The sequence below is a fragment of the Neophocaena asiaeorientalis genome, unplaced genomic scaffold, assembly GCF_003031525.2.
Source record: "Neophocaena asiaeorientalis asiaeorientalis breed wild unplaced genomic scaffold, Neophocaena_asiaeorientalis_V1.1 scaffold147, whole genome shotgun sequence".
NCBI classification, from domain to species: Eukaryota; Metazoa; Chordata; class Mammalia; order Artiodactyla; family Phocoenidae; genus Neophocaena; species Neophocaena asiaeorientalis.
This window is the reverse complement of record NW_020173758.1, coordinates 1,087,439-1,102,687: the sequence shown is the minus strand read 5'-3', so window position 1 is coordinate 1,102,687 and position 15,249 is coordinate 1,087,439. Positions and strand designations below refer to the sequence as shown.

Here is a 15,249-nt window from a genome sequence, read left to right as displayed (position 1 = left end):
GAACCCGTGTCCCCGGCATCGGCAGGTGAACTCTCAACCACTGCGCCACCAGGGAAGCCCTGGCAATTTTGATTGGGTCTCAGAGCAAGAGGGGGCTCTGCAGCAGGTCCAGGCTGTAGTATAAGCTGTCCTGCCACTTGGGTAATGTGAACTGGAAAATCCCATAGTGCTGGAGGAATCTTGTGATAAATGAGAGCACATTGTGGTGTCTCTGACAAGTTGCATTGGGGGAGTTGCAGTGCAGATCTCTAGGCTATGGAGCAAGGACATGCTATCTGTTGCACGAAATTATGCACTTTTTGAATGGAAGCTCTTGGCAGGCTACTGAACCTGGGAAGAGACTGAGCATCTTGCCAGAAGTCATCAAATACATGTGCATCCAGAGCTACCTATCATGGACTGAGGGCTGTCATTCCCACCAAGTCATAAGGCTGGAGAAGCCCAGCATAATTCATCTTAAAGTGATCATGGTGCAGCTAGGAGTGGGCCTGGGCAGGTCCAGAGGGCATGAGAACACTAACTGACCACGTTGAACAGTCTCACGTATCACCTGCTTATGTTGCATTGATGCCTCTCTCTAAGCTCATGCCAATGGCCAGGGGTTTCCTATGACCAGTTGGCAAAGGAAGAAAAGAAAATCCAGGCCTAACTCATGGAGGGGTTGACTGGGTCTGTTGGTGTGAGCTGAAAACAGGCTGTTCTGCATTACAGCTCCACTCAGGGGACTCTGAAAAGAATAGGAGGGCAGGAGAAAATCCTCCCCCATGGGCAGAGCTGCAGGCACTGTTTTAGTCTTCCAGTTTGTGAAGAGAGAGCAATGGCTTTAGCTAAGACTATGCTGTGAGTCCTGAGCTGTGGCAAGTGGTTCGGCTGGTGGGTCAGGGGTTTGGATGGAGCAATACTGGAAGATTGGAGATGAGGTGATATGGGAGAAGAGCGTACAGAGGGGGCCCAAAGTGTAGGGGTTGTTACATCATCTATGAATGCCCACCAGAGAGAATCTACTACAGAATCAGGGACTCGACAATCAGCTGGACAGGATGACGTGACCTGCTCTCAGCCTTCCCAGTGCCAGCACAGTGGGCCCGTGAAATGGAATCACCATGGTTACAGAAATGAGAACAACGCATATACCCATCATGGCAGAGCAGATGGCCCTGATTGTCATGAGGAGGTAGGCTTGCTGCTGCATCGTGGGGACAGGAAGGAATAGGTTTGGAAATTAGAGGATTTATTGGGACCATATCTTGGTGCCCAGTTTTAGCTGTAGATGGGCAATTATTGCAACTACAAACTGATAAGAGCATGGTAACCAAGGGTTCAGACTCTTCAGGGATAAAAGTCTGTCCATTTCAGCAAACAAGCCACCTAGACCAGTAGAAGTGCTGGTGGAGAGTGGGGGGAATCTAGAAAGAATGGTGGAGGAAGGAGATGATGAATATCAGTTCCAACCTAGGGACCAACTGCAGTGGTGGGTGGGGGGCTGCTTTTCTTCTAATGGTCCCACACCAGCCACTCTCTTTGGAAGACTGCCACCTGGTAACTACACTGCTTTGCCCACAGGTGCAGAGCCCAGAGGTGCCTGGGAGTTTCCATTTCCTCAGGGCCCCCCTTAGCCAAGGGCTGACAGAGTTTGTGAGCATGAGGTCCAGCTCCTTGCCTCGATGGGGACAAACTCACAAGTCTCTCCCTTGTGAGACTCTGCCTGAAATCTCACAGCCTTGGGTCCTTCCCTTTCCATGGCCTGTTTCCCTCACTCTCCTATCAGTTTCTTCCAGGGCCGGTCTTACTAAACCACTGCCCTTAGAATCTTCCTCTCAGAGTCTGCTCTGGGTAATCTCCCACTACTTAACGGGGAGATTAACGGGGTGGGGGGTAATAATAGGTCACATTCACTGGGCATCTCCCATGCGCAGGGCACTGTGGTGAGAGCTCTTACATTACCAGGTCCACTGAATCCTCTAGAACTCCCCGCTCCCCGACCCCAGGTGCTCGATAAACTCTCAGCAGCAGAGCTTAGGGCTGTAGGGCACAGGCCCAGGAGCCCAACTATCTGGGGTCAAATTCTGGTTCTGCCAATGACTGGCTGTGTGACCTTGGGCAGGTTACTTTCCTCATCAGTAAAATGGGGATAATAATAGGGTCTACTTCACAGGCTGTTTATGAAAATTCGAGGAGTTAATGTAAAGCATTGGAATGCTTTGTAGATGTTTGTTAAAGGAACAGATACTTCACAAGGGGCAAGTAAGACTTAGAAAGATTAATGAACTTGCTCAAGTTCACCCAGCTGAAGTGGCAAAGTCAAGATCTGTATGATTTCAAAATCCAATCTCTTAACTACGATTGTATGCCACCTCTGGTCAGGCCTACTGCTCCTTCGTTCCCCTTAGTATATTTCAAAAGCCCCACTTTTCTCCGAGACCACCCATCGCTGGCTGGTCTTTGCTGGGAGACCACAGGAGGAGCTTGGGTCTCCCTGTGGCCGCCCTTGTGGTGAGGCTCTCTGTCACTGTGGATATTGTCTTGTCTTGGAGGTGCTGCTGTGTGTTAATTCTCAAGGGGATCTCTCCCCAGACCTTCATTTTCTTTATTTCATTGCCACCCCCCTGTTCCCCACGCCTCCCAGAAAAGTAGAGAGAGACTTTCCTTCACGACTGAAGTGATAGCTTATGAGAACTTTTTTTTTTTTTAACTCGGAAATGCTTTCCTCAATTGCCAAGGTAAATGAGATAATAATTTAAAACATATGGAAACATGTAAGGGGGGAGGGAAGTGAGAAAACTCTCACTTGCCACCCGTGTGGCTTTCTGAGGCTGCTTCACTCACCCAGCCTTGGCTCACCGGGGCTGTCATCGGCCTCCCCTTGGACTTCGGGATGACACACCTGGCAGGCTTGGTGAATGTCCTTATAAGGCAACTGTGGTGCCGCCCCCGTGTCTTCCCTGGCCTGTTTTTCACCAGGGCAATGAAGCAATGTCCCTGAACTGGGAAGGGAGGGGACAGCTTGCTCTTAATTCTCTAATAGCCCCACTCAGGCGGCTCTGCTTCCTCTTCTGATGGTTTGAATGTGAGAAATCCAACTACAGGAGAACCTTAAGAAGGAGGCCATTTATTTCCATGCTATTCACTGAGCAAAATGTATTAGGCAGCTGCTATATGCCATGCTCTTTAATCTCATGGGGTCACATGAGGATTGTTTACAGGAAAGGGAAGAGATCCAGATGTGGTGCTGAGCTTCAAGGCTGCCCGGGATCCAACATTAGTTTCATTGTTTTTTATTTTTGTGAGGCCCTCAAGGTCCACGCAGGTCCCAGGACTTGGGAAGGGAGGTAACTCCTTTTGTTAGAAAGGAGAAGGGACATCGAATATTTAATGTCATAGGTACCAAGCCCGGTGCTTTACATCCATCACCTCATTTAATTCTCAAGGTTATCTGTGAAGTAGGTATTTGGGTTTACAGTGGAATTTCCCTGAAATATCTACTCTGATCTATCTGGCTGCTCTCTACATCCCGGAGTCAGCCAGGATGAGGCCCCTTGGGTTATTTACATGTTAACCTCAAAGGGTGTTTTCTGTTTTTCAGCCTTAATACTTACGGCTCAGCTCAATCCCAAAGGTTTCCTCCCAGCTCAGATACCCAAATCAGCTGCTCCCGCCCACGGCAAGTGCTCGACTCCTGGCTGCTCACAGCCACCAGGGGCCCAGGAGGCCTGGCTGACCTGCAATTCCACCTCCCCACCCATCATGAGGGGAGGGGTGGAGGCCCCAGACCTTCTACGACTTCACCTCTGGGCTCCCGGCTCACACCCTATGCCGTCCCCTTCAGTTAGTCTGCTCGGGATCCAGCTTCTGTGCTGGGTAAAAGACCAACATCACGTTGATGCTGGGGGTTTCCCAGGGTTTCACCTTCTTTGGAGAACAGGTGCTGCAGACATAAGCGTCTTTATGACCCAGGCTAGATTAATTCCCCCTGCGACGCGTTCTCTCCCATCTCCTCTTTCACAGCTCTTAGCACACGTTTTTCTCATGAACTGCCGGGAGAAAATTGCACTGGAAAATCTGGAAGCATATCTAGATGGCTTCTCTGGGTATGAAATTTCAACCACGCTCCCCTCTGCCAGTTTCCCCCTCCGTCACCTTCCTCCATCCTCGCCTTGCTGCCTCCACTCTGGCCACACTGGTCTCTTGCTGCTCCTTAAACATCCAAGGCTAGGGTTGCCAGATAAAATACAGGTTTCCCAGTGACATTTCAGTCTCAGATAAACAACAAATGATTTTTTAGTATAAGTATGTCCCAAGTTAAGTTACTTCTTGCTTATCTGAAATTCAAATTTAACAGAGTGTCCAACCTTTGCTTTCTTTCTCTTTTCTTTTTTTGCTAAATCTGGTGACAATGCCAAGCTCATTCCCGTCACTGGGGATGTTTGTCAGTCACATGACTCCCCCCTCACTGGACTCTGACCTTGGCCCAGATGCCCTGTCTTCAGGGAGGCCTCCCCTCGTCCCTGCATCTCAAAGTATGGCCCCATCCCGACCTTCCACCTCCCCTTGCCTTATTTCCCCCTCAGCAGCACCTGCCTGACTTGCCCTCACATATGTGTTTTCTGTCCATCTCTCCACAAGCACGATCACGTCATTAAGTCAGGGATTCACATCAGTTTTGTTCACTGCCATGTGCCCAGTGTCTAGAACAGGGCCTGGCACAAAACAGTCACCCCAAGCCATCTGTTGAATGAATGGATTATTCTGCATGATCAGGAGAGAGAATTTTGATTTTTCCCAGTCAGCCCAAGAAAGAGAAGGTAAGAGAAGGCCCTGAGATAAGAGGGGGAAGAGTGGGGAGAGGGGAGGGGAGGAGAAAGACAGAGACAGACAGAGACAGAGTGAGACATAGAGACAGAGACAGACAGACAGAATGAATTGAGAGAAGAGACAGGATGCAGTCTGAGACCGCCCTCATCTGTGGGTGACTTCAGAAGTGTGGGAGCCCATGCAGCTGCTAGAAGACTTTTGCACGGAGGGCCCATACAATGCATACGATGTAGACTTTGAGAACACAGGCTTTGCCACAGACTCAAAATTTGAGTCTGGGCTCCACCACTTAATACTTGTAAGGCTTTAAGCACGGAATGCACCTCTTACCATTTAACAGATAGGCCTCAGTGTCCCTATCTGTTAAATGGTAATAACAATATTACCCAGTCGTGGAGCAGTTGGGAGGCGTAAATGAGATACGTGTCAAGCACGTAGCGCCAGGTCTGACCCCTGGCAAGTGCAGAAGAGAAAACAGCTGCCAGTGCTCCTGCCATCACAGCCACGCTCCTCCTGATCATGAAATTACGCCCCCCACCCCATGATTGCCTCTTCAATTTTTACTGACTCTCAGTTGATGACCATTTTTAAAAAAGAAGCAGTGGTTTTGTTTTTGTTCTTTTTTGGTAATCACTGTGGCCCATTAGAGATTAGAGAATAGCTGGCGGGTGTGCTCTGGGTGCTGAGAGGCCAGTGTCGCTCTTCTGCCTGTGGAGTGACTCACCCCTCATGCAGCCTCAGGGATAAGTCTCTGCACTCAGGTGGCTTGGAGATTTTGGGAAATAGTTGCCACCAGTGTTAAACCCAGAGTGTCAGAGGCCCCTGTCGCTGAGCACACAGGACAGGGTGCAGCCTGTCTGATCTTGACGTGTGCTGGCTCTGTGACCCCTGCACACCTTAACGACTCAGCTGCACGTTCTTCCTGTGGAAAACAAGATGGTGTTTCCTGGTCTGTCTTTCTTCCAGGTTTGGATGACCACGAAATGAAAGAGGCTATGACAAAAGCTTTGGCAACCCTAAACTGCTATATACAGCCCAGATCGTGTCATCAGCATGGTCTGCATGACAAGGGGGAGGGTGTCCTGACTAGCTGACTGGGGATCACGGGCTCTGTGGACATCTTGGTGTCACCCACTCCCTGTACCTCATAGACACACACCCTTTTCCCGGCGCCAGGATCAAATACCACTCAGTGACGTGTCCTTGGGGCGGGGGTTAAAATGACACAAGGCCCTCATTCCTGGGAGCTCCACCACTGCACCCCCTGCAGTCAGGCCAGCAGGTGTCTGCCAGATGTGCGAAGGCAGGAAATTAGCGCCAGCTCTGAATAAACATCTTTGCACTTTGCTATATTGGTAACTGGCTGTACTTTTGTAGGAGTGGACACACTCCTGGATGTCCCCTGGTTCCCAGCCCCGATGAGACACACACGTTCCAGCCCCTCCCCATCCTAGCCTCACCGTTTCTGGGGAACACTCATTCTTAGGTGGCAGCATTGTCCAGGGCCAGACGATGCCTCCTGCAGCAGACAGGCCATAAAGCCAAGTCACCTCTGAGAAACAACCTTCTCTCATTTGACCAGAGCCAGCCCCCAACTACAGCAGGCAGGGTCCTTGCCTCAGGCTCTGCAACTTAATGCATTTATAAGACAAATAATAACCAAGTGACTGCTATGCACTGTGTCCTAGGTGCTAGGAACTCACCAACGAACAAAACCAATACTGAATTTCCCTTCCTTCATGGAACTTCCGTTCTAGTGTGGGGAGGGTAGGGGGGACAGAAAAAGTAAATAACTAGATTCTGAAGTGTGTAAACAGATGACAAATGACGTGGAAAATTAGCATGGTAAAGAGGGTGAGGGTGAGTGCAGGGGGAAGGGAGCAGCAGGTTCCACGGGGAGGTCCACAGAGAATGTACCACCTGAGTCAACACCAAGGAGGTGAGCACCTGGGAGGGGAGCTGGGAAACATTCCACGAAGGGGGAACAGCCAGTGCAAAGGCCCTGATGCCTTGGCCACTGCCTGGTGTGTTCAAGCAATCAGGAGACCAGTGCCTAGAACCCAGTGAGTGGGGGAAGTAGTGATTTGGGAAACTAGCAGTGGCCAGGTGTGGAGAGCAATCCTGGCAGGTGGCAGCAGGAAAAAAGTGGTTCAGAATCAGCTGGTGGCAAGGGCTGGCTCTGGTTTGGGAGTCCTTGAAGTCTTCATAATGTGGGAATGCCTTCTTTAAGGAAAAATATGAAATTACAAATATGGAATTAAGCACAGGGTTTTGGAAATGAAAGAGAGGGCCCCTGAAGCTTAGGTTCCTTAACTTCCCGATGGTGGAGCTGTGGACCCAAGGCCTGTGCTTGGGATGGCTCCGGAGGGCCCCACTCACCCCAAGGCAGCACCCTCCTCCCTCTCTCCCTCCCCTACAGCACTGCCCTTCTGTGACTTCTCTCCTGGTCCAAGCTTCCCGTGACATCCATCTTAACCAGTGTTTGCACAGATAGCAATGGGGACAGAGAGAGGACCTGAGGGACCTCCGTGTCCCCAGCCTGGCCACGTGGGTCAGAGTCCAGCCAGCAGGGATGACCGTGACAGTGAGGGTGGCAGGGAAGCCCCCCTAGGAGGGGAAGGACAGGAATCACGTCTCTGCAGAGGACATTTCTCTGATTTTGTGGTTCTGTCCCCATCCAGGAAAAGAAACCAGGAGGGCAAGCACACACTCGACATGAAAGGAGGCTGGGGTCCTCCTCCAGGCCCCGCACTGTGACCCTTCAGGGAGTAGCTGCACGGGGCTGGGTCCCGGAAGATGAGCTGGGGGACTCTCTTAAGCTGGCTGGTGAGCGCCACCCAGGGAGGCCCAGGCTCTGCTTTGGAAACCAGGAAGGGGCTGGGGACAGGAGTGGAGCAGGCAGGGAGAATGAAGAAAGGAATTATTCAGAGACCAGTTATGAACTATTATCAGTGGGGAAAGAAACCAAGATGTTTGGGGGAGTAGTCATTACGTTCCTCTGTGTGATGTGGCTTCTGCGGGGCCTGGTTAAATACGAACTATGCCCTCCCTCCCTCCCTTCCCTCCTTCCTTCCTTCCTTCCTTCCCTCCTTCCTTCCTTCCTCCCTCCCTCCCTCCCTCTCTTCTTTCTCTCTCTTTCATTCATTGATGAGAAAAGATCCCATTTAAAAGTAGCTGGTGTATGTAGACCCTTCCCAATTAAAAAACATAATAATTTTTCTTTAAAGTGCCAATTGCTATCTTTGTCTAGATAGAGACATTTAAGCAATTTTGGATATGATATGGAAATTTTGATTAATTTGTTCCCCTGCATCGGCAGGCGGACTCTCAACCACTGCGCCACCAGGGAAGCCCTTGAATGGGACTCTTGTTGTAATATAATCCTTTGTCTTTTGCAATAAATCAACCAAGAAGCATTTATAGCACAGCTGCTATATATGCAGTTTTATTTTAGGGCGTCCTTATTCAAGGAGGTTGAATCCAAAATCCTACTCCTGGAGGTGATTTTGGTCTGGCTGTGAAGTCAGTGCTTATGCCTGTGGGGAGACGGGTCGATGGCGCCATGGCATTGCTTCTCAGGCCTTACACTTGACTATTTCTCTTCTTATTCAATACGTTTTCCCTGGACTGTCGCACCCACACCAGAGACATCACCACCCTCTGTCAAGCTTTCAGTGCCAAATCAGTCTCCAGCCTGACTTCCCGCTACCTCCCAGGTGCTTTTCCAGGATGCGGAGGACTGCAGGCTCACTCCCTGAAACCCCCTCTCCCTTTGGGGTGGCCTGCCTGAAACACACGCATCTGACCACAGCCCTGGTCCAGCCAGGAGCCTCCACTGGTCGCTGTTATCCACATCAGAGGTCCAAACATCCGGAAATGTAACTTGTCTTTCAAGTAAAGTATTGCATTGAACACCAGTAGAAGAAAGATGGGAAGTTATTTTATTGGTAGACATGTACTTTACAGGCAAATGTTTTTAACATTTGCTTGCTCTAAAGCCAGCCACTCTGAATAATGAGGCTATTTTCAAAAGCATAAACATTTGACATTTATGGTCATGGATGCACTTGCAGTTTTTATTTTTTAACTCATTAATTATTTTAGTATAGGTGATTTACAATGTTAGTTTAGTTTCAGGTGTACAGCAAAGTGATTCATATATAGATAGATAGATAGATAGATAGATAGATAGATAGATATAGATATAGTCTTTTTCAGATTCTTTTCCATTATAGGTTATTGCAAGGTATTGAATATAGTTCCCTATGCTATACGGTAGGTCCTTGTTTTATCTATAGTAGTGTGTATCTGTTAATCCCAAACTCCTAATTTATCCCTCCCCCACCCTTTTCCCCTTTGGTAACCATAAGTTTGTTTTCAGTGTCTGTGAGTCTATTTCTGTTTTGTAAATAAGTTCATTTGTATCATTTTCTTAGATTCCATCTACAAGTGATATCATATACTTTGTCTTTCTCTGTCTGACTTACTTCATTTAGTATGATAATCTCCAGGTCCATCCATGTTGCTGCAAGTGGCATTATTTCATTCTTTTTTATGACTGAGTAATATTCCATTGTATACATGTACCACATCTTCTTTATCCATTCGTCTGTCAATGGACATTTAGGTTGCTTCCATGTCTTGGCTATTATAAAAAGTGCTGCAATGAACAATGAGGTGCATGTATCTTTTCAAGTCAGAGTTTTCATCTTTTCTGGATATATGCCCAGGAGTAGGATTGCTAGATCATATGGCAACTGTATTTCTAGTTTTTTAAGGAACCTCCACACTGGTCTCCATAGTGGCTGCACCACTTTACATCCCCACCAACGGTGTAGGAGGGTTCCCTTCTCTCCACACCCTCTCCAGCATTTATTATTTGTAGACTTTTTGATTATGGTGTACTTGCAGTTTTAGATCAGCCTCAGCATTCAATTTATTCCTGTATTTGTTTCTGTTGCCCAGTGTTGAGAAAGTTTGGCTCAAGATATAAGTAATAAAACTAGCAACATTTTTATGTTTTATTTTTACACATCTTGCCTTGCCATCTCAGGATGCTCTTAATTAAACAAATCCAAGATCTTGAATGCAGCGTAGGAGAAAATGTTGAGTCGAATATTGAATCATTAACAATATCTAACTGCTTTCATTGCTTATGTTAAATGCAAAATTCACATCAGAAGTAGCTCAAATTTAAGATAGGTGCTCATGCAGTATTATCCTGACTGCACAGCTAACCATTATGCAGTAGGGAGTGAATGTGATCACCTAGGTTTTGTCAGCCTGCATTTGGTTGTTCAGTTTACCATGGTCATGTATCTGTACAAATTGATGCAAGAGGGCATACAGACCTGGATTTTGAGAAATCACCCATAAAGAGCTACAGTCTTTCTAATAAGTGACACCTTTATTAAATATTCAAAATCATGAACCAAATCAGAGGAAATGATCAGTTCTTATGGTATCAAAGAGCATTTGCCCAGCGACATGAATTAGTGCATTTGTGGTCTCTGATATGTTAGCATTTGACATAAAGCACTCGTGACTATGTTGATATAAAATTACAGTTGATTTTTTAATGATTTAAAGTACATATTTTGGGTAGCTTTTTTTTAAAAAAAGAAAAATCCATGGACAGAGTCCAAAAGCCAAAAGGTAAAAGAAGGATATTTAGTGACAAATAAATCTCCCTCCACCTCATCCTCAACGAGTATTGTTCTCCCCAGTATTTTTCTTCACTGTTACCAGTTTCTTTTAATCCTACCAGAGACATTCTGTGTGTGTGTGGGAGTGTGTCTTAATTTGGGCTACCCTAGAAACAGACCTTGACACAAGGATTTAAATGAAGCTATGTATCTGGGAAGAGCTCCCAGGAGACTCCTGCAGGGGCTGGGGGTATGAGAATGGGGACGGAAGGCAGCCAATAAAGGGAAGATCATCGAGTAAATTCCACCATGAACAAACAGAGCGTAATGCCACCAGGGAACTCTGGGAACCAGCACAGGGCACGTGGCCCAGTATTATTTCTCCTGTGGGGAAATGAAGCTGGTAATTTATAACCAACTGCATTGTTTGAGGGCTGTGCGGTGTGGGCAACCAGCCATGCGGCTGGGCACAGTGGACCCTGGTGGTCAGAGAAGACTCTCAGTCAAAGAAATGCAAGAGCTGGCCCTTTAGAGTGTGCAGGTGTGCCCTGAAATGGTAAGGAGCACAAGGTATGGGCAGGGCACCAACAGCATCTGCTACAACATTCTCCTAAAAACATTTGAATGAAATTTGAACCAAACATTTGCAGCAACCGTGGCCTAGCCCCGTGATTGCCAGGCTTCCACAGAGCCCAGTCTGAAGGCCATTGGCATTCGTGGGAGCAGCAAACGAAGCTTTCCAGGGTCTGGCTCCCGTCAACTACTTCTGGTTCCTTTCCCTCCTTAATCACAGTCAAGTTGTCACCAGTGATACAAGCGATTTGTGCTGGTGGGCCCCACCGGATGCTGGAGCACACCTCCCTGCCTTTTCTCGTGATGCTGTCTTGGCCTGGAAGCACCCTTTCCCTTCCTCTTAGCTGCCTAATGCTACTTGTTCTCCAGATTCAGGTGAGTAGAAAGAATAAACTTTCCTTTTGGTGTAGTAGAGGGCTCACCGAGGTGTTTAGCCCAGAGCCTGACAGAGACTGTGCTCTCAGGGGTGATTATCTGCCCATATCCCCATCTGTCTTACGCCTTGGGGAACCTTCCCTGTCACCCCTGGGCTAGATTGGGATTCCACACTGCGCACTGTCCTAGCACCCTGGGCTCACCTATTGGAATGATCTGTTTGCCTGTCTGTCTCGCCCAACTGTACCAGGAACTTCTTCAGGGCAGGAAGCAGGCTTTGCTCACCTCTGAATCCCCGTTGCAGGCAGTATGGTTCAGTAGATGCTTTTGAACAGAATTCAGCAGAGGGCACTGCACAGTGCCCCTTCTTTGCAGTATTTGTAGGAATCCTGAGGGAGCAATTGCTGCAGACAAGGTGGCCCTTGAATGTGTGTTAGGTGGCCTTGAATAAGACACATGCCTGTAAAGGAGGTTGCTGCCTCCTTCCTGGGGAGAGACCTGTAGACCTGCTCCTTAATTTGGCATGCAAGATTGTTTCTGCTCTTTTCATTTTTGTATTTGTTTAATGGAGAGTCAGTTCCTCAGTCCATAAATATTTTCTGAGTCCCTGCTATTCTGGGCACCATTCTAGGGGATGGAGATATAGGGGTGCACATGACAGAAGGAGGTCCCACCTCAAAGAACTTCCCTCCCTTGGAAGGTGTAGAATAGTACAGAATGGAATATTCATTTGGACTAGCCCGCTGTCACTGGCGGGATCTGAAGAATCTGGAACAAGTGGGGCTCATCAGGGCGTGGCTGATGGAAACCTCAGGCAGTTGTAAGTAAAGGCATGGGGGCAGACATCCCAGTAGGAGGAGGGAACCAAAGGAGGTCAAGGACAGCCGTCATTTAGAAACATACTGAACGCATCTGTGGTCAGCGTATTGGAAGTCACAAAGAGATAGAAGCCTCAGTCCGTCCCTGTGAAGATCTGCTGTCTACAGTGGGAGAGGAAAGTCAGTTATCCTGAGGATTATCAACCAGTCAGGACCATCCAGGCAACCATTTTTAAAGACTTTTTATTTGAAAATAATTACAGACTCGAAGAACGTTGCAAAAAATAGTACAGAGAGGTTGTGTGTACCGTCACCCAATTTCCCCCAGTGGTAATACTTACATAACTACAGGACAACACCACAGCCAGGAAACTGACATTAGTAAAAGGCACAGATCTTGTTCAGATTTCCTTTGTTTTACATATGAGTCTACAAAATCATTTCACATGTGTAAATTCACATAACAACCATCACAGTCAAGATACAGAAGAGTTCTGTCACCACAAAGATATCCCTGGTGCTACACGTTTATAGTCACCAGCCCCCGCCCCCCCAACCCCTGGCTAGTGTTGAGTTTTGAAAGTTCTTGGTGTTCTAGACATGAGCCCTTGGCCACGTGTGCGGTTTGCAAATATTTTCTACTTGTCTATAGCATGTCTTTTCATCCTCTTTACAGGGTCTTTCACAGAAAAAAGGATTTTAATTTTGATGAAGTACCACTTAATTTTTTCTTTTATGGACTGTGCTTGTAGTGTCACGTTTAAGAACTCTTCATTTTTCTCTAGGTTTGAAGGTTTTCTATGTTTTATTCTAAAAGTTTTATAATTTTACATTTAAATCTATGGTCATTTTTCAGTTAATTTTGTATAAGGTGTGAGGTTTGTTTCAAAGTTCTTTTTTTTGGCCTATAAATATCGAATTGTTCCAGCGTTTTCTGTTTTAAAAAAACTATCCTTTCTTCATTGCGTATCTTTTGCTCCTTTTCCAAAAATCAGTTGGCTGACCTGGGCCTGCCTGATGGTGTCCCCATGCCTGACAAGTACTCCTGGCAACCAGCTGCTGTAGAACTCAAATCTCTGCTGGGCAAGGATGTTTTGTTCTTGAAGGACTGCGTGGGCCCAGAAGTGGAGAAAGCTTGTGCTGACACAGCTGCTGGGTCTGTCATCCTGCTGTTGAACCTTTGCCTTCATGTGGAGGAAGACGGGAAGGGAAAAGATGCTTCTGGGAACAAGGTTAAAGCTGAGCCAGCCAAAGTAGAGGCCTTCCAAGCTAGAGGATGTCTATGTCAATGATGCTTTTGGCACTGCTCACCGAGCCCACAGCTCCATGGTGGGAGTGAATCTGCCAGAGAAGGCTGGAGGTATTTTGATGAAGAAGGAGCTGGACTGCTTTGCCCAGGCCTTGGAGAGCCCAGAGCGACCCTTCCTGGCCATCTAAAGTGGGGCGGAGCTAAAGTTGCAGACAAGATCCAGCTGATCAATAATATGCTGGACAAAGTCAGCGAGATGATTATTGGTGGTGGAATGGCCTTTACCTTCCTTAATGTGCTCAACAACATGGAGATGGGCACTTCTCTGTTTGACGAAGAGGGATCCAAGATCATCAAAGACCTGATATCTGAAGCTGAGAAGAATGGTGTGCAGATTACCTTGCCTGTTGACTTTGTCACTGCTGATAAGTTTGATGAGAATGCCAAGACTGGCCGAGCCACTGTGCCCTCTGGCATACCTGCTGGCTGGATGGGCTTGGACTGCGGTCCTGAGAGCAGCCAAAAGTATGCTGAGGCTGTTGCTCGGGCTAAGCAGGCCGTGTGGAATGGACCTGTGGGCGTGTTTGAATGGGAAGCTTTTGCCGGAGGAACCAAAGCCCTCATGCATGAGGTGGTGAAAGCCACTTCCAGGGGCTGCATCACCATCATAGGTGGGGGAGACACTGCTACTTGCTGTGCCAAATGGAACACGGAGGATAAAGTCAGCCACGTGAGCACCGGAGGTGGGGCCAGCTTAGAGCTCCTGGAGGGTGAAGTCCTTCCTGGGGTGGTGGATGCTCTCGGCAATGTTTAGTACTTTCCTGCCTTTTGGTTCCTGTGCATAGCCCCTAAGTCAACTTAGTGCTTCCTGCATCTCCACTTGGCATTAGCTAATATCTTCCCCCATGTCAAGATTTGGCTAGTGGCCAAGAGATACAGCGCCAGGAACCCTTAAACAGTTGTACGGCATCTCAGCTCACCTTTACCGCACCCTGGATTTGCCTACATTGTTCAAGTTCCCATTTGAATTTCTTAGAGACTAAACCATTGTGCATTCTAGAGTGCGTATATTTATATTATGCCTGTGAAAAGAAAGCGAGGTGTGTTAGCTCAGTTCTCTTTATGAAGTAGCCTATTCTGGTTAGCTTTGTCATTGTTTCACCACTCAGCATGGAAACAAAATGAAATGCCAATTGTTGGTAGGGAGGGAGATGAAGTTGGTGATCTATTAAACAAATAATAAAAATATTCATTGGGGAATAAAAAACAGTTGGCTGTACTGGTGTGGATTTATCTCTGGCTTATCTATTTTGTTTTATTGGTCTGGGTATTTATTCCTCCATAATACACATTGTCTTGATTACTGTAGTTACATAGTAAATCTTAAAATTGGGTAGAGTGATTCCTTCCTCTTTATTCTTCTTTTCTAAAATTGTTTCAGCTATTCTAATTCCTTTGCCTTTCCACATATATTTATAATAATCGTGTCAAAACCTACACAAATTTTGCTGGGGTTTTGATAGAAATTGTGTTAAACCTATAGATCAATTTAGGGAGAATTGACATCTTTACTGGGTTGGGTCTTCGAAGCTGTGAACGCGGTATGTTTTTCCATTTATTTACACCTGCCTTAATTTCTTTCATCAGTGTTTTGTTGTCTTCAGCAAACAAGTCCTGTACATCTTTCGTTATAATTATGCCTATATATTTTATTTACAGGGATGGTATAAACGGTATTATGTTTTTAATTTTGGCTTCCACGTGGTCATTGACAATA

General features: G+C 47.1%; 1 pseudogene; it reads left to right on the top strand.

Moving 5' to 3' along the window:
• The window catches only part of LOC112403701 (phosphoglycerate kinase 1-like), a 21,979-nt pseudogene extending 7,266 nt beyond the window's left edge, over positions 1-14,713 (top strand).
• Positions 14,714-15,249: the final 536 nt, after the last annotated feature.